We start from the raw sequence: 22,366 nt of genomic DNA, 5'->3' as shown, positions 1-22,366 counted from the left end.
CACAGAGCATAGACCTATCAGTCATGGAAAACCATGGCCGGTTACAGACCGGCACTTTAGTGCGTGACGAGCACGCACTAGGGTTACAAAAGGGCGGTGCTTCCGCACCGCCCTAACCCTAGTGTGTGCTCTTCACGCACTAAACGGCGGCGGCCCTTCCATACGCCGTGAGGACGTCACGGCCGCGCCGCCTCTAGACGGGGCGGCGCGGACGTGACGTCCTTGCTCCGCACCAGGGCGCTTAGTGCACCCTGAACACAGAGCAGGAAGGAGCTCCGTTTCAGAGCTCCTTCCTGGTTTAGTCCGCTAGGCGCAGCCTTCAGACAGCTGCGCCCAGCGGACTAAAAGAGAAAGGGGCCAAGCGGCCCCTTTCTCCTTCTCCCCACCGCCGCGGGGTGTCCTTGGGGCTTGAAGCCCCAGGGACACCCCTTTCCAGGCTGCTGGGAAGCGGCGTTTTGCTGCTTCCCCGCAGCCTGAAAAGCGGCGGATCGGGGCCTCAGCGGCTGCCGCTCTGCACACTGAGGCCCCGATACACCGGGGAAAGGGGCGGGTGCAGACCGCCCCAAATGGGCGGTCTATAACCCGCCCATGATAGCTTAAAAATGGAACCACCACACTCAAGAGATGGTTTAGTTCAGCCTGCAACATACTGAATATAAAAAGAAAGAGACGGTCATCACCAACAGAACTTAGTGAGGCAATGGGCTGACCATAAAATAGCACGAATGCAGCTTGCAACAATATGTTTAGCATATTCTCAGTTTATCACAGGACAGTGTGACATAGTGATTTGAGTATTGGACTACAATTCTGGAGACCAGGATTCAATTCGCTGCTTGGCCATGAAACCCACTGTGTGAACTTGGGCAAATCACCCTCTTTCAGTCTCAGATAAAGTCAGTAGCAAACCTCCCCTGAACATATCTTGCCAAGAAAACTCCATGATGTGGTTGCCATAAGTCAGAAATGACTTGAAGGCAAACAGCAACAACAAGAAGTGAGCAATGATGAGTTTAATATATCTGTGGCCTGATCCAATAAAGTAGTTCTTACTCATATACATGGAGAGTGGCTGTTTACATAGCTGTTGTTAATAGATCACAAGATGCCTTCCAAAGCAAATGCTGAGGCTTGCAAACTCTGGCAGCTGTGGCAAAGCAGCTCCGCAAGTGAGTGGAAAAGGAACTTTCCTCTCACAGGTGTGAAGTTGGTTGGAGAAAAGCCCCATAAAGCCAATTGTGGGGGCACTGGCTGAAGGGCAAGCAAAGACCATTTAACTTTAATAGAGGTTTAAAACATGTATTCCTTGAAACCTGGACTATCGGCAGGCAGACCAGTGCAGAGCCAATACTGCTCAAAACAGTATTATAATTTCTGTTCTAACTTTCCCTGTTTGAGAGCCAGCATGGCGTAGTGACTCTGGATGAGCAGGGTTTGATTCTCCACTTGACCATGAAACCACTGGTGACCTTGGGCAAGTCATACTCTCTCAGCCACAGAGGAAGGCAATGACAAACCTCCTCTGAGCAAATCTTGCCAAGAAAACCCTATGATAGGATTGCCATAGAATCATAGAGTTGGAAGAGACCACAAGGGCCATCCAGTCCAACCCCCTGCCATGCATAAGTCAGAAAACAGACGACAACAACCAGTTTTCCTGTTTAAGTACTAACCTTTTCCTTTTTATTCCACATAAGGAATAAAATATCCATGAGGAAAGAGACTTCTGCTGTCCAGACACTTAATCATATGAAGATTTGGGATTCTCTAAATTTATTCTGTCATTTCATTATTGATGTCAACTAACTGTTGTGGTGCATCTTCAAGTAATTTCTGACTTATGGGAATCCTAAAGTGAATCTATCAAATTTCTTCACAATATTTCCTCAGACTGGTTCTCCTTTGCCTTCCTCCAAGGCTGAGAGGTTCCCTTATGACATTGCAAACAAGCTTGTAAAATGTGGGCTAGACAATGCAACTGTTAGGTGGATTTGCAATTAGTTGACCGGCTGAACCCAAAGGGTGCTCAACAATGGCTCCTTTTCATCCTGGAGGGAAGTGACCAGTGGAGTCCCACAGGGCTCTGTCCTGTGGCCAGTGTTATTCAACATCTTTGTCAATGACTTGGATGACAGAATTGGGGGCATACTTATCAAATTTGCAGGTGACACCAAATTAGAAGGAGTAGCTAATACCCCTGAGGACAAGAACAAAATTCAAAATGACGTGAATAGACTAGAAAGCTGGGCCAAAGCTAAGAAAATTAAGTGCAACATGGAGAAATTTAAGGTACTGCACTTAGGGCGGAAAAATGAAATGCACAGATATAGGACGGGGAATACATGGCTGAATGAAACTATCTGTGAAAGGGATCTAGGAGTCCAAGTAGACCACAAGTTGAACATGAGTCAACAGTGTGATGCAGCAGCAAAAAAACCCAATGCGATTTTAGGCTGCATCAATAGAAGTATAGTGTCTAGATCAAGGGAAGTAATAGTGCCACTCTATTCTGCTTTGGTCAGGCCCAATCTGGAATACTGTGTCCAGTTCTGGGCACCAAAATTCAAAAAGGATGTTGAGAAACGAGCGTGTCCAAAGGAGGGCAACTAAAATGGTGAAGGGTCTGGAAATCATGCCCTACGAGGAATGAGTAAGGGAGCTGGGAATGTTTACCCTGAAGAAGAGAAGGTTAAGGGGTGATATGATAGCACTGTTTAAATATTTGAAGGGATGTCATATTTAGGAGGAAGCAAGCTTGTTTTCTGCTGCTCCAGAGAATAAGACCCGAAACAATGAATGCAAACTGCAGGAACAGAGATTCCACTTCAACATTAGGAGGAACTTCCTGAAAGTAAGGGCTGTTTGACAGTGGAACACACTCCCTCGGAGTGTAGTGGAGACTCCTTCCTTAGAAGTCTTTAAACAGAGGCTGAATGGCCATTTGTCGGGGATGCTTTGATTGAGAGTTCCTGCATGGCAGGGAGTTGGACAGGATGGCCCTTGTGGTCTCTTCCAACTCTATGATTCTATGGTTCTATGACTTGCCCAAGGTCACCTAGTGGGTTTCCATGGCTGAGCAGGGATTTGAACCCTGGTCTCCAGAATTGCAGTCCAATGCTCAAACCACTACACCACCCTGGCTTCCTGGTAACTGCCCCCATGAAAATAACTAAAAACTTATTTTAAAAAGTTATGGTGTAGGAAGAGAATTAACATACATTTGACAGCAAGGTGAATCGGAATGAATGAGATTTAGAAGGAGAAAATGAATATTAAAAAAGGATTTGGAGGAGAGGATTTACAGAGAACACAAAGCTGGAGGGGGTTAATGAAAAGAAAGCAAAGGACAGTGAGGAAAAGATTATATTAATGAAGTTTGAGGGACTGAGACGGGGCAGTGAGAATACAGAGCCGATCAGAATATCTCTCATATATATATATATATATATATATATGCGTGTGTGGGTGTATAGGTGAGCCACTGAGTACTGAAGCCTATTGGTACACTTTGATACCAGTGTACCAAAGCTGCAAGTAATTTAGCAGAAGCAAGCTTACTCTTGGCAAATTGTTCCTGTGAGAAATTTATTTCTGATACCAAAGGACTTGCTCTGCATCAAGAAAAGCAGGCAGGAGTAATATGGAGTCTTGTAGCAGATCAATAATTGCAATTATTTTGGTTGCAACTCTACACACAATCAGATAGGCTGCCCAAAGTTAGGCATAAATATATACTGTGATTCTATAGGAACACAGGAAGAAATGGGAATATAGCCACATATCTCAGCTTCCAAGGAATTTTAGTTTGTAAAGATTTTGGATGTATTGATATCTGTCATATGCAAAACATTTTGAAAGTGCTTCCTAAAATATCATATGCCAGAGGGGTGGTTGAATGAAGACACTGTGGAGGTTACTTTTTTGTATCACAATTCTCAGAATCCTTCAGCCTGCCCAGAGAATGGTCAAGTTAGCTAGGGGTTTTGGGAACATATAGTCCAAAGATTAAAATTTTCAAAATCTAGGGTAGTTAGTATATCAAACCTAACAGTATTTCTACATAGTTATCGTACTTCAATATCATTTTAATTGCCATGGGTGCAGCCCTACAGAGTCTGAATGAAAACTTGCAACTTTAATGATTGTATAGAACAGTGGTTCCCAACCTTCCTAATGCCACGACCCCTTAATTCAGTTCCTCATGTTGTGGTGACCCAAACCCATGAAATTATTTTCATTGCTACTTCATAACTGTAATTAAAATAGGTGTTTTCCAATGGTCTTAGGCAACCCCCATGAAAGGGTCATTCGACCCCCCAAAAGGGCCCCGACCCACAGGTTGGGAACCACTGGTATAGAAAAAGGAATTTTAGCAGGTGTTGCTTGTCGTACCACAATGTAACAAACAACACATGCTGAGATTCCCTCATTTACACAACCATCTACACAACCACAGGAATCCTCTCCTGTTTTCACCCTGGCAAACCCATTGAATATCTTCTTGAAATTCTCTATGAAGGAGTTTGAGTGCTGTAATCTGGGAAGACACTAGTGGAAAATGCCAAATTTACCAAGAAACTGCAGATCTCACAATTCCATAGGATGGAGCCAACACAGCCCATGTAATATGCTGCAATAACTGTGTAGGGTAGATATACAGTCATAGTCTGGGGGAACTTGAGTTCAGATTCCCATGACGTTTACTGTATTGTTTTGGTCCACCCTCTCAATCTAATCTAGTTGATGGGGTTATTGTGATGGTAACATTGAAGAAGCAACTATACATGTTCTTTATTTAAAAAAAAACCCTGGTGCCAACATGAACTAAATAATATTTCCAAGAGGTGAGTCTTCAGTTTCCTCCACAGATCTTTGAGTGGTATAAATTATATGAAACAATAAAAAATGATGAAAATTATATTATGCAAAATGTGTGCATATTGCATATGTATTACCAATTTACTTGGTATTTAGAATTTGAATTCCCTGGATGCAGCACTGGTCACATACAAAACCCTCCTCTTCAGCAGGAATGCCCAGGATGAAGGGTTGATGCTCTTTAATAAAACACAGAATCACAAACCAGGATTGCTGTATGATAAACTCAGGAAACATTCAGGATTGGTCTTGAACAAATCCCACAGAATCCCTAACCAGGATTGCTGTTTCCAGCTAAAGACATGCCTGCACAGAATTTTTAATGGGTTCTCAAACACACTTGATGCACATGTTTGGCAGGGCTGAATGTGCTCTAGCAGCCCACCTTTTCTGTCTGGCAGCCTTACACGCTCTTCAGAAATAGACTGAGCCAGGTAATCACCTCCAGCTGTGTAGCTTGCTATTGCTTTACTCACTCCCATGAACACTGTGTTGCACATGCTTGGGAACTTAATGAGTTATTGTGTTTACAGCTGCATTTTGCAATAATGTTGTTAAAGTGCATTACAGTAAACCCGAGGGCATGTTCTACATCTGCCCAGACAGATCTTTTGGAACAGTCAAGGAACAAGTGAAGAAAATAAAATCCCATTAAGATCTCAAAAGCTTTGGATGGCTTCACTTTCCAGATGCATAACCAGAAACTCTGCAACTGCTGGGTCTAGTACTTATTCTTGGTCAGACAAGGAAATAGCATATTTGGTGGCCATGAGAGAATGGAGAAGACTCCAGTACACCTGAAAGACTATAAAGTAGCTCAGGTGCAAGTTAGGGTTGCCATAACCCGCCTGCAGGCGGGACTGCCTGGCTTTGGCGGAACCGGACCGGTCCTGGTCCGGTTCTGCCAATTCAGGGGTTGGGGCCTGGATTCGGCCTTTGCTGCGGGCTGGGTGGCGCTCCTCCGCGTGCTCCCGCAGCGGCCACCCACCTCCTCCTCCCCCACCTCCTTGATTTTTGCGCGACCGCGCAGAACACCCTCTTCCTCCTCCCCTTTCGCTCTGCGCACACGCACAGCACTCAGCCTGCTTACCTCCACCTCATCATCATCTGCGCGGCAGCACTTCCCTGGGCTGCGGCCGGCACCAGCTCGCGTTTGCCTTGCTCGCGCATGCGCAGGGCTAAAATAGCAAGCGCTCGTCCCCTTGAGGCTCGCTGGCCAATGGCAGAAGAGCGGGGACGAGGCTGTTTCCAGCCCCAGCTCTCCATTGGCCAACCTCAAGAGGGAGGTGGAGCCTCGGAGGAGGAGTGAGCCTCTGGGCCAGCCAGGGGGAGGGAGAAGTGCCCTTTCTTGGCGCATGGCGCCAAGGAGGAGGAGGAGGAAGAGGAGGAGGAGGAGGAAGAAGTAAGAGGAAGAAGGGGAGGAGGATGAGGAAGAGGAAGAGGAGGGGGAAGAGGAGGAGGAGGAGGAGGAAGTAGTAAGAGGAAGAAGAGGAGGAGGAAGTGGGTGCCCATTTCCAAAGGTTTATTTCCCTCAAAATGTCTTTTTTGTGTATTTTTTGTGCTTTTAATGCTAAGAGGTCTGCCTTGTTTTAAAAATGATAGTGATGATGACGGAATGGAGGGGGGTGGTTTGGCCAGAAAGGGAAGTATATTTCTTCCATCTGTCTAGGAATAATGCCAAAATGTCCTCCATTTTGATCATGCCTAAGAAACATGCATTTATATTAACATTTTTTAAAAAATCATCAATTTTTTTCATGTGTCCTCTATTTTTAAAAAATGTGTCCTACATTTGTAAATGGTGTCCTACGTTTGTCCCGGTTTGGAGGTCCTAACTTATGGCAACCTTAGTGCAAGAACAGTGGGCCCTTGGTATCCGCTGGAGTATGGTTCCAGGACCTCCCATGGATACCAAACTCTGTGGCTGCTCAAGCCCCATTAAATACAATGGCATAGTAAAATGGTGTTCCTTGTATAAAATGGCAAAATCAAGCTTTACTTTTGGGAATATTTATTTATTTATTTATTTATTGAATATTTTCAAGCCACAGATGACTGAATCCATGGATAATGCATCCGTGGATACGGAGGGGTGACTGTAATTGGTAAAATACTTGGAGCAAAGGGCCTGGCAGCACAAAGGAACTGCCCAGGCCTAGCAAGTACTGTAAATGCTGTGGGCAACGTGTGGACCTTCAGAACTTGTGGCACTGTAATTCCCATCATTCTTCACCTTAGTTTGCTAATGCTGGTAGGCATTGCAATCTAAAAACATCTGAAAGCCCCCTGCTCCACAGGACAGAAATGAGTGACATCCAATGGGCTTCTCTAAATGAGAAGCCTTCAGGTCTGTGATGCTGTTGCCTTGGCTTGAGCCTCCTGCAGCTTCCTCCCCTTCTCTGTGGCCTACATGGTTCTGTGGACAAGCAGCAGGGAACAGGTACCTAAACTCATGAGCTTCCAGTTCCAGTCCCACGGCCCCGACAACTGACAGCCATTCAGATAAAGTAGGTCCTAATTAGTAATGTGCTTATGATTATTATTCATTCTCAAAGTGGAAAACAAATAATTTAATCTATTTTCTCCCTGCTGCAAGAACATCTCAAAAACTGCAGTTTTTGAAGACATTCTGCGTGGTGGTAGGACTTCCTGACACATAATCACAATTTTTCTCCTCCTTAAAACAGCCATGTACTGTAGTAGCTGGGACAGTCAACTATGTTCTGATAGCAGATGCATGATGATGTTATCCTCCGGGACCTGTGAAGGATCATTGAATGGGGGCTTTTGTACATTTACAAGGCTGTTTCTAAAAAGGAAATTTCAGCAAGTGTTGCCTGTCACTCAACCAAATAACAAGCAACACCTGCTGGAATTTTCTGTTCTACACAACCATAAAGGTAGAGGGACCTCCTCCAGCTTTCATTCTTGTAATCCTACATTCATCATCATGAGCTGGCCACCAGAATATAGCAGAATGACAGTCCTTGGTTGACCCATGTCCTCCCCCATGTCATGGGGCACAAAAACAGTGAGAAGGGTGTAGAAACAGTCCTCTCAAGATGACATTATTATTATTATTATTATTATTATTATTATTATTATTATTATTATCATTATTATTTCTTACTCATCTCTCCCAATGGATTGAGACAACAAGAGACCAACAAATACATATCAGTTAGGAACACAACATCAGTTAAAACATACATCAGTTTAAAAGAACAAATAAGACAATTAATCACCTAAAATTTAAAATTTTAAAAATCAGCCGGATAGGCCTGCCAGAAGAGATTATGTCTTCAATGTTGTTTTAAATTCGGGCAGCATATTCAACTGTCAAATCTTTATACCAGGTCAAAATCTAGAGCAGGGGTCAGCAACCTACGGCCCGCGGGCCGGATCCGGCCCAGCAAGGCCTCGGGACCGGCCCCAGCCCGAGCCCGGTCCTGCCGCTGATTGCCGCCCCCGCCGCAGCTTGGGCGCTGCTCCGGGCGCCCGCAGGGGCCTCGCTGCCATCCTCCTCCTCCTCCACCATGCATGGCCGCGCGGAGGAGGCGGAGGAAGAGGAGGGCAGCAAGGTCTGGGGCGGAGGAGGTGAAGGTGGAGGCGGCGCCTCCTGAGCGTGGCCGTGCCACCTTCCCCGCCTCCCCGCAGCCTCCAGCTTCCCTCTCGGCCTCCGTGGAGGGCAGCCTCCGTGGAGGCCGAGAAGGAGCGCGTGGGGCCAGCTCTTTCCTGGCCTCTGACAGGGCCTGGGCCCCTCAGGGGCCGGGAAAGAGGGGAGGCCTCCAGCGCTGGCGCCCCCTGCCGACTTTTTCCCAGCCTCTGACGGGGCCTGGGGCCCTGTTAGGGACTGGGAAAGAGGGGGAGGCCTCCAGTGCTGGCCCGCCCCCTGAGGGTGGAAGCTCCGCCCCTGGCACAGAGGGTTCATCACATGCAAAAGGTTTCTTCAAAAATTACTAGGGAGTTGTGTGGTTAAATACCTATTTAACCATCTAGGGAGATTTGCGGCTAAATACTTATTTTTACAGATTTCCATTCATACTCCTTATTGTTGCAATTTAATAGCTTTCTTCTCTTTTAACAAGCAAGCATTATTTGGGAGTCAACAACCATGGGCATTAGTTGATACTAAAATACCTGGAGAGACCGAACCCGCAACTATTTTTAAGCTTTTTTCAACTTATCTTACCAAATGACACAAACTCTGTGTTAGTGGATGTACCCACGTCTGATCTGGCAATACAATGGCAGCATGATTGCAAAAGACCCAAAGCCTGGAGATTCAAACCAATAATTCTGCACCTCGCATCTGGTCTCTGTTCTACTTGGGGAGAAAAAATAGCAGCTGAACAAAGGATTTGCACATACAACAGCTTTGTTTTGCTGCTAGCTACAGAGCCCTTGTTCTCCAAACTGCTGATAGATAAGGCACAGAAGGGAATTTTTTTTTCTGAATTAAAACTGGAGGCGCATTTTATTCTCCTTATACTCAGCAAAGACTTATTTTCAGCAGAAAAGAAATGGCTTACATGTAGAGGAGCCTGCTCCTTATGCCTCTTTATGAGTCACTTATCCAGGTGTGCCTCCTGACTGAAAGAAGACGGATGCAAAGGTTCATGTAGGGATGTGAATGAGCAGCCCTCTATGAGGGTAGTACTTAAACTGGCCAACCAAAATTCACAAAATAGATCACACAAGCTTTCAAAGCTTAACTGGTTTCTTCATCAGGTAAAGATGTTTAAAATCATACAAGAAAAGAAAGATGACAATGTTGGAGTCACAGGTCTATTTTTGTTGTATTTTGCAGCATGGCTGGCCAACATGTTGTTGTTGTTGTTAACTGCCTTTGAGTCGGTCCCAGCTCATGGCAACCCTGTAGATAAGACAACTCCATTACCCCCTGTCCTTCACTACTCTGTTTAGTTCTTGCAAACCCATGCCCATGACCACTCTTATTGAGTCTATCCATCTGGTGTGTGGTCTTCCTCGCTTTCTGCTGCCTTCTAACTTTCCTAGCATTATTGTCTTTTCTAATGTGTCATGCTTTCACATGATGTGGACAAAGTATGACAGTTTCACTTTGACCACCTTGGCTTCCAAGGAAATTTCTGGCTTTATCTGCTCAAGGACCCATTTCTTTGTCTTTTTGGCTGTCCTTGGCCAACATGGCTATCATTAAATATGTTTTCTCTGAGGGCTGGCATTTTTATACTGCGTGGCTGATGCAACACAACACTACCTCCCTCGGTCCAAGTAGACGGAGCTACTCAGAATTGGAGAAATGACATTTTTATTAACAGAGACACTAGATAATACTGTCACAATATGGCAGATACACACCCAATGGAATATAGTCAGGGGTAGCCATGTTGGCCATATAGCAAAGTACTGTACCATCCAAAATCAACAACACAGTTGAGTTTATCTCCTGAAGGAGATCAGGAGTTTATGCTGTGAACATCCCGGAAGAATTGTGTAATTATGCAAAACCATTTCACACGACTTCGCACATAACCCCCCATTAAAGTGGTCACAAAGAAGCATTAACACACATTTACTTTTTACTTTCACGATTTCAGCGACAATGCATTTCCGATATCACTTGAGCAATTGAGTGTGATAGTCATTTATGCAATTACTTGCCATTTTCGCTTTATTTGTGGGATGCTTTAAATGCTCTTTAATCTCACTTTAATGCCAAAATTAATCCCACTTTAATAAACTTCAGTGTAACCTTTACTGAGCCAACCAAACACCTAATACAGTGCAGTGGGTCCTTGCTATTCACTGAGGATTGGCTCCAGGACTCCCTGTGAATATCAAAATCTATGAATTCTCAAGTCCCATTAAATAAAATGGCATAGTAAAATGGTGTACCTTATATGAAATGGCCAAGTCAAGGTTTGCTTTTTGGGATATATATATATATATATATATATATATATATATGAATATTTTCAAGCCATGTATTTGTGTATAAAGAATCTATGCATACAGAAGGCAAAGTGTAATTCTAAAAGTTATTTGAATTGTACCATTCATGTCTAAGTAGCAAAGGCACGGGATGAGTTAAATTTGCTGTGGCAGCTACCTGCAGAGCTAATGCTGTCAAAGCTCTCAAGCATAACACCTGTTTTACCTGGGGTAGGGGAGCAATAAAAGACAATAGAAAGAGCACAGAACCATCTCCGATGGCTGGAAGGAGGGCTGGAAAGAGATCTAAGGAAGAGTGAATAAAGCCTGGTTTGGGCAGGGAGGGGCACATTGCCACATTTAATAGCGTCTCCCTGGAACAACTACAACTTCTCCACCAGTCTGTAACACCCAGCTTTTACCTGGTTCCAAACTTCCTGCCATCAGCGAAACACACCTTGAAAGTGTGGAAATCTTTTTAATTTACTATGTGCCCATCCAGATTGGGGGTGGGAGAGAGGTAAAGAGTTCCAGCTCCCACTCCTTGAGCCGCCTCCTGAATTTGCTTTTTATGGCTGCTGGAAGGGATGCCTCACCTGGAAGGCAAAGATGGTGTTTTGTGGCAAGTCACAAAGTAACTCCAGAATATGGGCAGCTTACTTACCTCTGTTTGGATGAGAGGAGACTCAGGTTCTGTCTGTTACTACAGAACATCATACTCTTGGGGAGTGTCTACATTTGCCAGAATACTCTGGGCTGCTCCAGGAGTACTCTGCCCCCAAATTCCACCTCATTCCCCCTCCTTACCTGTTGCAGGAAAATGCAACCATAACAGGGAGTTGCCTTCAATGTCACTCTGAGGTCAGAGCGAGATGCCCAGCCTTGTTCTGATCTAAGAGCAACTTACAATTCGGCATGGACACTTGTAGGGGGTGTGTGGGAAGGCAGCCACCCATTGTCGCAGATGAAAGAATATGACTTGCCTAAGCTCATCCACTAGGTTTCCATGGCTGAGTAGAAATTCAAACCCTGGTCTCCAGAGTCCTAGCCCAACACCCAAACCACTATGCTACATTGGCTCTGAGGTATACCAGTACTATACAGTTGCCTCTCCACATTTGCACCTTTGACTTTTGAGGATTTGATTATTTGAGGTTTGGATTAATATGTTCTCTCTAGGAACCTCTAGGTCCTCCAGCACAAACTCTGCCAGAAATTAACCATAGAGTTGTGCTGGAAAACCTAGAAGTTCATAGAGAAAACACTTCTCTAGGAATTTATAGGTCCTCCAGCATGACTCTATGATCAACTTCTGGCAGATGTTCACCACAGAGTTGCACTGGAGGACCTGGAGATTCCCAGAGAGGTGTTATCTTAGCTAAAAAGAATAGTTTTTTATTTGTGGCTTTTCCACATTCACGGGGGTCCTTCGCCCATACCCCCATTGAAATGAGGATGGACCACTGTATTATGCAGGATTATCCAGGAAAGCGCTTCTACCTATCTGGGGTGATCCCCCCCCCGCCAAATTTATTTTTTTTAAATGAAAATTTTTCACTGCAACAATAATCTATTTAAGAGAACTCTGATTAATTCCAGTGGGAAGACAAAATAGCTAGCTATGCACAACTTTAGACTTACAAACAATTGTTGACATTTGTAGAAGGGTTAGCTTCCAAATGTGCAAACAGCTGTACAGTTTTGTTTTCACTGTAATGATATGTGTGCTAGGTTCAACGTTGCAACCTGCATTTTATTTAACCTATGTTGAATTATGGATAAGGAGGTTAGCCTTGGGATGTTCTACAAAACATCCCAAAACCAAGAATTGGGTTGCAACCACCAGTCCTGGACGGGGTCACACTCTCCTCTAGTGACTGCATTCGCAGTCTGGGGGTGCTCCTTGACTCGTCGCTCCTGATGATAGATCAGGTGAATGCGACGGTCAGGAGCGCCTGTTATCAGCTTCGGCTGATACGCCAGCTGCGCCCTTTTCTGGAAGTAAGGGATCTCGAGACAGTTGTGCACGCGCTGGTAACCTCACGCCTTGACTTCTGTAATGCGCTCTACATGGGGCTACCCTTGTGCCTGGTTCGGAAACTACAGCTGGTTCAAAACATGGCAGCCAGGCTTGTGTCAGGAACATCCAGAAGGGACCATATCACTCCGGTTTTGAGGTCCCTCCACTGGCTGCCTATTGGTTTCCGGGCCCAGTACAAGGTGTTGGTTATTACCTGTAAAGCCCTAAATGGCTTGGGTCCAAGCTATCTCAGAGACCACCTCTTTCCATGCAATCCTCCCCGCGCTCTCCGGTCCTCTGGGAGGAACTTGTTGTGGCCTCAAAAATCGAGGCTTGCGGCGACCTCCCGGAGGGCTTTCTCTGTTGTCGCCCCCAGGCTCTGGAACGGCCTGCCGGATGAGATCCGTCAATTAACATCTTTGGACAGCTTCAAAAAGGCTGTCAAGACGGATCTCTTCAGGCAGGCCTTCCCAGATTGAAATATCCCGGCCTCAGGATCTCAGGATTTCCCCCCTCCTCAGTAATGTCTCCAAAGCCCCCTTTTCTTTAGAACTGAAGTTGCAGTGGTTTATTGGTTGGTATTATTTTGTTTAATTTATTGTTATTTTAACTAGTTACTGTGGTTTTAAATTAGATATGTTGTTTAATAACTTTTTAAGGGGGGAGGGAAATATATTGTTTTTATGCTGTATGTTATTTTAATGTTGTATACCACCCGGATTGGTTCGCCACAGGGCGGTGTATAAATAAAAAATTATTATTATTATTATTATTATTATTATTATTATTATTATTATTACAATTTATTTACAGTGGGAATAGCCATGACCCTTTTTCACTTACATTTTACAGATTCACAGGATGTCATTACCTCACTTGTAATCTTCCCAAGAGTGCTGCTTCCATCTTTTTTCTCCCTACAGGAACTCCAGGTTTTTAAGAATGGAAGAGTAATCCAGTAATCTAGGTTTTTAAGAATGGAAGATCAATCCAGTTGCCACATATGAAGATGGTCTTAGTACTTAACTTCCGTCTTTTTAAAAACACAGTTTTGATATGAGCAACGTAGCTGGTGAACCGACTACAGCTCGGCATATATTCAATAAAATGTAGCTGAGTACTTGGTGACATGTTATCACTATTCAAAAATCAGTTTTTTAAAAACTGGTAAAATGCTATAGTGGATAATCTGTAAAGCAAAATGCTTCTTAAATAGAAGCGTGATATAGCACTATACTCCCAGCATTATAACACTATACTCCGAGCATGCTATAATGAAATATATATTTAAATATGATCTTTATTTTCCACACACACCCACACACCCATGGATTGCCTGTTTAGTTAATGAAGGTGACCAGAAAGAAATTTATCATAACTTTTTTTTATAAAGAAGCACTGGATACACATAATTTACTTTAAAGGATATAAGACATCTAGCATTATAGTGCTATAGCACTACAATATTAACTTTAATTTTTTAAAAAAACAACCACAATTTCTAGTCACCACCATTAAACACCTAGCTTCAAGTGATTGTGATAGGAAACATACTCCACATACACACGCAACATATCACTTTTAATGATGCTAACAGGAGTATAATGTTGTTGTTGCTGTTGTGTGCCTTCAAGTCATTTCCAACTTATGGTGACCCAAGTCAAATCTATCATAGGGCTTTTGAGGCAAGATTTGTTCAGAGGGAGTTTGCTATTGCCATCCCCTGAGGCTGAGAGTGTGTGACTTGTTCAGGGGCATTCATTGGGTTTCCATGGCGCAGCCTCAGTCTGAACCCTGGTCACCAGTCATAGTCCAACGCTCAAACCACTACACTATGCTGGCTCATACAATGCCACAACATTCTTATATCTAAATGATATTTTGTTCTTAGTTTATCATTTTTAGATATAGCCATAAAATATGTTAACACCATTGGTAAGAATAAGTGAAAATTAGAATAGGATGGAATAAAATAAGGAACTGATAAAGGTGGCTCCCACTACAAATAGTACATAGTACATGTTGAGCTACGACAGGTTCAGCTATCCCATAGCCACTTCTAACACCAAAACCTGTGACTCTCCAAACTCAATATGTTGGAAGCATCTCATGAACTCTCCTTTCCCCACATTCCTTGGGAAGTGTATCCACATGTAGGACAGTGTTTGAAAAGACGTCAGCACTAAACTGGAGATGACACGTAGATGGGACAGTGAGATGAAATTATGAGATGAAAGGGAAGGCAGACAATGCCACCAACTCACTGCATATTTGCCATGTATCCCCATGCCTTCTCTGTCATTTCAATACCCCCACAGTGATTGCTTGGGTTTGACTTGGGTGTGCCCAGCCTTTGAAGACAGAAGGGATAAACAGGATAAATTTGTTGAAGTGAGATTCACAGATTCCTTCTGACCAGAGTGGCTATTTATCAGGCCCCGTATCAAAGGCAGTATGCCTCTGCTTATAATTCCTGGGAAGTATAAAATGAAGTGTGCAGCATTATGCTCATGTTTTGTTGCTGTGTTTTTCATAACTGTTTGGCTACTGTGCGGACAGAATGTTGGACTGGACAAGAATTTAGTTTGATCAAACATGGCTGTTCATTTGTACACATGAAACTGTACACTGTTCATGTACACATGAAACTGTACATATATACCTGGTGTTTGTAAATTGTACTTTGTTAAGCATTTGAGAAAATGACTCATGTATAAGTCTAGAAATTTTAGTCAAAAAATTGACCCCAAAAACTGAAGTCGACTTATCCACGGGTCAATGTAAATACTATACATTAACTCTTATTTAAAAAGGAGTCCGTCCTGGTGAAAGGCAAGAGTGCAATCTGTCCTGGAAGCACTGAGCTCCCTCTACTCTCTCTTCCATCCATCCTTTAGTGTGAGCCAAAAGAGTTATGCCTGCCATAATTTTGTAGGTTCTTTGGCATTGTTTTCTTTTGCTTCATCATCATTTAGATCCTTTATTACATGCCCATAATCTTTACCTTTGACTTATCCAAAGGACATATCAAAATACATAATTTTGCTCCAAAACCTGCCCTCACCTTATACATGAGGTTGACTTATAGTCGAGTATATACAGTACACACCACCAAAGTTCACGATAAATTTGTAAGCCATAACACCCCCACAAGACATGTACACGTGCACATGTACACATATACACAATGGTACAGACTAACATAGCTACCACTTTAAATACATTGACACTTACTTTTGAATAAATATTCATAGTAATGGACTACAAACATGCAATCCTGTGTCAAATTACTCTGTTAAACAAAGTGGAAATTACTTCAACCTAAACAGGGTTTGGGTTGCACATTCACAGACCCTGTAAACTGGTATTGGACAAAGTAAAATCTTGGACTGCAGACTCCCATGAATTCTGCTGGCTAGAATCCATGGGAGCTGTGGTCCCACATCTTTTGAAGGGCCACCAGTTTGCCCCTTCCTGTTGTAGACTCCTGTTTGTATTCTTGCCTGCGATATCTCCCTTTCATAAGTAAGGAGTCCTGGGGCTCATTAGAAAAGAGTATGCTAGTACAACAATGTACCCCTAAAGTTTCCAGACGCTGACATCATTATGCTTTCTTTTCTGGCTCACTGGTAACGATACTGATGGAAGTGACAAGTGGCACAGCATAATGTTACAGGAACAGTAGACATTGCACTAAATGTGATGGACTCAACCTCTTTTTTATTAACAACGCAAGATGGTGCCCAGTAAGTCAAGTCCCACAATGTGGAGCCAACTCCAATTTGCACCAGTCCTGTTTATGCCTGAGTACAATCAATAATTTCTTTGAACCTGTGTTTGGTGTTGTCTGATCTGGAGTTAAATCTTGTTCAGAACACAATCGTGGCATAGAGCCAAGTATCTGATAATGCAGGTGCTAACTGGTTAATCAGCAACCACAACAAGTGAGCCAAACAAACAACAGGTCTGCATGCATCTGGTGGGGGCAGGTTACAAAATATGCTGGCATAAATGAAGGACTTTTAGCCCACTTCAGTAAATCTGTAACTACAAAGTGATTTCAGTTTTCTAGATTTAAAAATAAAAAACCCACAGGACAATGCAGCTCAAGGTTTTACATCTTCAGCCTTGAAAAATCCACTCAAAGATTTTGCTTAAAAAAATAAAAGGGGGAGCGGGAATAAAGGGTTATCCTTTTCATGAACAGTTGTGAGAAGGGCAGAGATTATTTATATATATATATATATATATATATATATATATATATATATATATATATATATGAAAAGAGGGAAACTTTTCAAGGTAAGATTGCCACACATCAAATAATCAGAAAATGCTCCTTGCAAATACAACATCATACCAGTATCCAGGAGGAAAGAAATCACAGAGCCTCAACAGAAGGAAGAGGATGGAGGGGAAAGGAAAGGCAGCAGCAAAAGAAGCCTTTGACCTTGGGCTAGGCATCCTAAATGGAATTACAGAGCTACTGATGTGATCTGGTCTGAAATGGAAAAGCAAAGAGGTGGAAAGGAATAGAAGGAATTTTAAAAGAAGCTGCAAATTGGCTACCTGGCATCTAGGTCCTAAACATCTGTGCTATTAGTTATACAGTGGGCCCTTGGTATCCGCTGGGGTTTGATTCCAGGATCCCCTGGGAATACCAAAATCCAGTCTCATTATATGCAGTGGCATAATAAAATGGTGTTGCTTATATGAAATTTCAAAAGCAAAGTTTGCTTTTTTCGAATTTATATATTTTGGAATATATTCAAGTCGTGGAGAAAGAATCCATGGATGTGGAGGGGTGACTGAACATAGATTTGGGTTGCTAGGTCCACTATACCCTCTTTAGGTGTCAAACAGAGAGATGTAAAAAGCAGTGTTCTTTTAGCTATTACCCTACTCTCCATCCTAACCTCCCCAATCCCCATCCAGCCCTTACCATTTTGACAAGGCTGATGTAAGTAGAAAGTCCCAAGGGAATGTCACAAGTTGACTAGAGTAGTCTACTTCCTCCTTTGTTCACCCCACTCCACCCTTCTAGTTGTCTTGTTCAGCGTTTTATTGACCTATTTTATTTAGCTAAAGTATTTGCACACTGCTGCTACTCTTCATAAAATCAGAGTTGCTTCCAACAAAAAAGCATTAACAGTAAAAATGGTTGGATGTTTTTCAAGTAGCTTCTTGAAAAGGTTTTAATTATTTTTATGCACCTTCTTAAACAAATGTCATTTTAGGAAAGCAGGTTATACACATTAAAACAGATTAAAAGCAAAAGAAATGAAGAGTACATTATATATTAAGAAAGAAAGGTCAAATTAGATGGGTTCATTTAAAAAAAGAAAAGAAACATGTTTGTAGTTTTCTACAAAAGACAAGAACTTCACTGGTATGGGCGTTCCTCAGAATGGAAGCCCCCATTATTTTCTACAAATTCCCACAAACAGCCGAACACCATTGAAACACTAATAAGCAACTACAAGTTTTGCAATACAACTTTCAAAGCAGAGATATCCCAAAATGCAAAAAATAAACAAACAAATTGAAAATGTTCAAAAAAGTATAAATTTCCCTTGATCTTCCATTTTTTATAAGGGACACCATTTTGCTATGTCATTATATTTAATGGGACTTGAGTATACACGGATTTTGTTATACACGGTGGATCTTGTAACAGCGTATAACAAGGGTCGACTGTATGTGAACAACTCTTACAACCCTCCATAGATACTATATATCACTTCCTGCAAATGATCTGATTTAGGACACAGGTAGAATGACTCTGCCTTTGCTAACAAGTGAACTCATCCAGTGACTTAAAAAGATACAGCTGCCATTTCTTGGCTTCATGGACTATTTAATCATAGCATTAATATTAGGAAATCAGTTAAAAGTTTCTGTCCAGAAGTTAAAGCCCAACAACCTCCCATATGCACACACAAAAGGGGCAATGTATAGCTAATGTTAATGTGAGACACACTGAACTGCAGAGATGTGTGATCACTACAAAAGACAACCTGCAAGCAACAGTGTTATTTGTACTCCTGTACAAGAGCTCAAAGGAGATGTATGGTTTTAAGGCTAGAACCTTAGAAAAGACTGCACTTTCTTTGTTAGCATCTCTTTGATTCAGACTCTTGGCATGGAGAGCTCTCAAGACAGAATATTTCCAACCCTCCATAAAGGCTTGAAACCATCTCAAGAAGTTACATCTCAAACAGGAAGCCTTCCAGCTAAAAGGTGAGACAGAGATGAAACAGGGCATTCTTGGCATGACTAAGGTTCAAAAGGTAATGGCAACCAACATCCAAAAATTTCTGAGGTTCTCTTCACAGATTAAAATACAAGCCTGTGAAGGACCTCCTAGCCTCTACTTTAATGAATATCTAAGGCTACCTGTCAGCAGTCTCAGAAGCCCTTTCAGGGCACAGAAGTAAATGGAAACAAGCAACATGGGTGTGAAGAATCAGCAGACAGCATGAAATTTTAGGATTAGCCATCCCAGGAATGGATACTAGGCTTCTGGCCTTTTGTCCCAGACACCAGAGTATTTTCTAGCTGCTATCAGACACTCTGCAGCTTCCATTTTCTTTGATATTTCTAACTTCTGCAACACTAGTTTCCAGTGACTGATGGTCAATGATCTCTGAGAACCTGGAATGGAGAATGTTCACTCCCACTTTCCCTTCCAGATTCAGTTATAGCAGCTTACAGCCTTGACATGCCTACACAGTTCTCTACAAGTTGCTTTGATTTCTAGTAAGGGCAGCAAACAGCACACTATGGAATGTGTTTCTGGAAATTAAGATGAATTTATAACAAATAGGAAAACACCTGGTAAGAAAAGGATAGCCTGGAGACATCTTTTTGAGTTTGCAGCTAAAAACTGAAAATGAGATCTGTCACATTGGAAGAGCAGGTGGCTGGTTCCATCAAAACCAAGTTAGACATCAGTAGTGTAGCCAGCTACTAAAAAGATAATTTTCTCAATTGGATCTACACTGAGGAAACAATGGATGAAGCCTTCTTTCTCTGTTAATTTGGAAGGGCCTGAAGTAATCTTTCTCAGTTATCTATGATGTTGCCAAATTAAGGAGAGAGGGAAACAGCTGGGATCAGATCTAACAAAAAAGGATCAGAAGGGATCTGATAAACCTTAGATTCTGATCAGAAAGGCTACAGGGACACCCAAGAACTCTGCAAATCCTGCACTGACTAACTAGACAGAGACCATTTGAAATAGGTCTCTATCAAGTAAGGAAGCCCTGGGGGAGAGAGAGAGAGAGAGGTTCCTCTCTCTTTTTTTTTTTGAGATGCTGTTGAATTGCAGTTCCCATAAACCTAGCCAGGATAGCCAGTGAGTCTACTGAGACTTCAAGTCTCACACACTCTCTATTAGAGTATTCAGATAATAAGAAATTCAGTGGGCCCTTGGCACCCACTGGGGTTTGGTTCCAGGTTCCTCCATGGATATCAAAATCCATGGATGTTCATGGCCCATTAAATACAATGACATGGTAAAATGGTTTCCCTTATATAAAATGGTAAAATCAAGGTTTCTTTATGGAATTTAACTTCTTAAAATATTTTCAAGCCATGGATATTTGAATCCGTGGATTAAAAATTCTTGGATATGGAGAACTGACTGTACCTTTCTCTTGGTTTTTTCAGGAGGTACTGCTGCTGTTTCTTAAGTTCTTGGATTGCATGGCAAATGAGTGGGCCAATGGGGTGATACTTAAGCCAACACTGGGCTTGCCAACAGAGGACTAGGATACTTACTCTGGATAAGTTTATGACCTGTGCATACCCAGACACCTGAGAAGCAGATCAGCAAATATTAAATAATCTACCACCATCTGTTCTGAACATGTTTGGTAGTTAAAGATACAACCTTCCTGATACAATGTAGAGGGCTAGCTGTAAAGCATGTCATCACATTATCCCATGACCACAGCCAAAGGCCAACCTAACCACAAGTTTAGAAAGTGGGTGGACTGGAGAAAGGCAAGTAATTTGAAGATCATTCATTCTCAGTAACGTATGTTAAACTGAATTGCTTCAACAAAAAACTGAAATATATGTCATGTTTAACTTTTCTCATCCAGTATATTTGTTTTCTGTCATTTTTGCTCTGAGATAATCTTCCCTCTTTTGAATAAACTTTTTTCTCTTTTCTCACACACTTTAACTAACTTCTTCTCTATCTGTCCCATCATCCAAAGCTGGGCAAACCCTCCTTGAATAAAGCGACATGATTGTAGGCTGTCTTGCTAATTATGGGATGCGGTGGCTTATAAGATCAGAAGGTTGGCAGTTTGAGGCCCGAGTGCTTCATGATGAGGTGGGCTCCCTTCACTAGTCCCAGCTTCTGCCAACCTAGCAGTTCAAAAGCATGCAAATGCAAGCAGATAGTAGGTACCACTTCTCAGTGGGAAGGTAACAGCGTTCGGTGCAGTCATGCTGGCCACATGACCACCAGAGCAGTCCTCAGACAATGCTGGCTCTCTGGCTTAGACACGGAGATGAGCACTGTTACCCATGCTGCTCCATATAAATTTTGGTATAAATGATAACCCTTAATGACCCCTAGATGAACTCTAGTAGCCTGTCCACCATTGCCAGCAAGGCATGAGGACATGTACACACACCCCTGAGGGGCACCCACATTATCATATCTAGAGAGTCGCATAAGAGGATTATCATAGGACCAGGAAGAGCAAATGTTTGCCTTGCCTGAGGCTCTTACCCCCTCCCCAGGTCTGTTGTCCGAGCAGCTTAAGACCACTAAGACAATCAGACAGGGACATCCAGGTGAAAAGAAAGTAATTAAACACCTTTGTTCTCACCATCAAGCACCTTTGCCAGAAGCAAGATTTTGCCTATAAATATCATCAGATTTGCCTGTTCACTGGGCCAGTCTGGATTTCAGGGGGAAGCTCTGTCCCCTTGAACCCTGACCTGGCTCCTGGCTCCTGATTCCTGGCCAGTCATTCCATGGCTGAGCCTCATGCCATCATCATCATATTCCATTTGGATTCCTGGAGGGAGTCTACATTCTGGTACGTATCACCCCAGTGATGCCTAAAATCCTATTCCATGCTAACCTATGCTTTTCCTGAGCCTTGTATGTGTGTGTATGCTAGTGAATCGTATGTGTTTTTCCCCTTATAAATAAATTGGTTATTAATTCTAGAAGTCTGTCTCAGCTCCATTTAGTGGGATCCCCTAGTCTACTCCGTATACATATCGGGAGACGATTCTGCAAGGGCCGTCATAGCTGGCCCTCCTCTTGCAATATTTGAGCTAATAATAATAATAATAATAAAATTCCCCTAAATGAACCCTTGGCTACAGCACTGCCCCCTACAGTTGGTTACAACTAGACATTCATGTGAAGGAACTACCTTTACCTTTAATTAGATCATACACCAGTCTCATGCATTACTATCCACTGGGCTACTACCTGCTGCCCAAGAAAGGCTAATGCAAAAGAGACAGAATCAAAGTAGGAAATCATACAGACACAGCAGGTCCCCTCCAGGGTGT

General features: G+C 42.8%; 1 protein-coding gene across 5 annotated transcripts in view; it reads right to left on the bottom strand.

The window, feature by feature from the left end:
• The window catches only part of LOC149323386 (ephrin type-B receptor 5), a 187,820-nt gene that overhangs the window by 92,392 nt on the left and 73,062 nt on the right, over window positions 1–22,366 (bottom strand). The gene's annotated exons all lie outside the window — the stretch shown is intronic.

This window comes from Sceloporus occidentalis, unplaced genomic scaffold (assembly GCF_023333645.1).
Source record: "Sceloporus occidentalis isolate IW3139 unplaced genomic scaffold, rSceOcc1.0.p SCAF_1, whole genome shotgun sequence".
Taxonomy (NCBI): domain Eukaryota; kingdom Metazoa; phylum Chordata; class Lepidosauria; order Squamata; family Phrynosomatidae; genus Sceloporus; species Sceloporus occidentalis.
Note: the sequence above shows the minus strand (reverse complement) of the source record. Positions and strands in the feature narration are given on the sequence as shown.